Source organism: Cyprinodon variegatus, unplaced genomic scaffold (assembly GCF_000732505.1).
Source record: "Cyprinodon variegatus isolate N-32 unplaced genomic scaffold, C_variegatus-1.0 Scaffold2102, whole genome shotgun sequence".
Classification (NCBI taxonomy): Eukaryota; Metazoa; Chordata; class Actinopteri; order Cyprinodontiformes; family Cyprinodontidae; genus Cyprinodon; species Cyprinodon variegatus.
In genome coordinates, this window is record NW_015152555.1 from 49,459 (window position 1) to 50,510 (window position 1,052).

Genomic DNA, 1,052 nt, shown 5'->3' on the forward strand with positions numbered 1-1,052 from the left:
GTTCCTGATAAAGCAAATCATTTAATAATACATCATTTGACCAAATCATGTTTTATTCATCTCTTGGATTTGCATTGTGAATTGGTTTGAAAACATTTCAATTTCTCTAAATGAATTAATGGTAATTTGATTAAATTCTAAATTTTCAGGATAGATCTTTGTTCTCAAATACAAAATCCATGCTAAGTTGTGAAAACTTTGTATACACTCATTGATTGTGGTTTATAACTGCGTGTTTCCTTTGTGTACATAGTAGCTTAGTTTAGTTGAGTTTGACTGGTATTGTCAATAGTTTTTATCTGAAATATATTTGACTTGGAGCTGAATTATTTTTATGAATAAACGTATATTTTTAATGGAAGTTGTGGTGAATTTATTGAATATATGTGCAGAATAATCTATTTGACCATGAGCTCGATTCACACTTGTTCTATATAGAGGTTAGGGCAGATGTTCAGACACAGTCACAGTGTTAGCAGCTTGAAGAGGCAGGGACTTCCTGTTGGTCACATGACCAGCTGGCTAACGGCTGCTTCCTGAAATGTCAAATTTCCTGTTTTCCATATAAGGAATTCTGTTGAGGATGTTGCTGTTGAAGAGTCTAAAAAAAGAGCAAATCAGAAAGAAGATGTGGCTCATTCAGACCCAACAACATGGCTTCATCTGCTGAAAGATCAGCCCAGCCCGTCATACTGACAGTCAGGCACGGTGGTGGTGGTGTGATGGTCTTGGGCTGCTTTGATGCTTCAATTGATTGAATCATCAATTCAGAGCTTTAGAGGAAAATCTGGAAGGAGAAGATCTGGCAATCAGTTTGTGATTTTCAGCTCCAGATCACTGGGGATAGTGATCCAAAGTTTATCAGAAAGCCCTCCTCTCAGAACACAAACAGACACTTTGAAGCAGATGGAGTGTCCTAGTCAAAGTCCAGATGCCGTTACCTGAAACTGGTCCTAGATGCTGGAAAACCCTCCAAGGTCCCTGCCTTCAAATGATCCAGCCAATCAGAGTGGGTCAGCATCCCTCCACAGTGAAGCTAAAGACCCATCAGC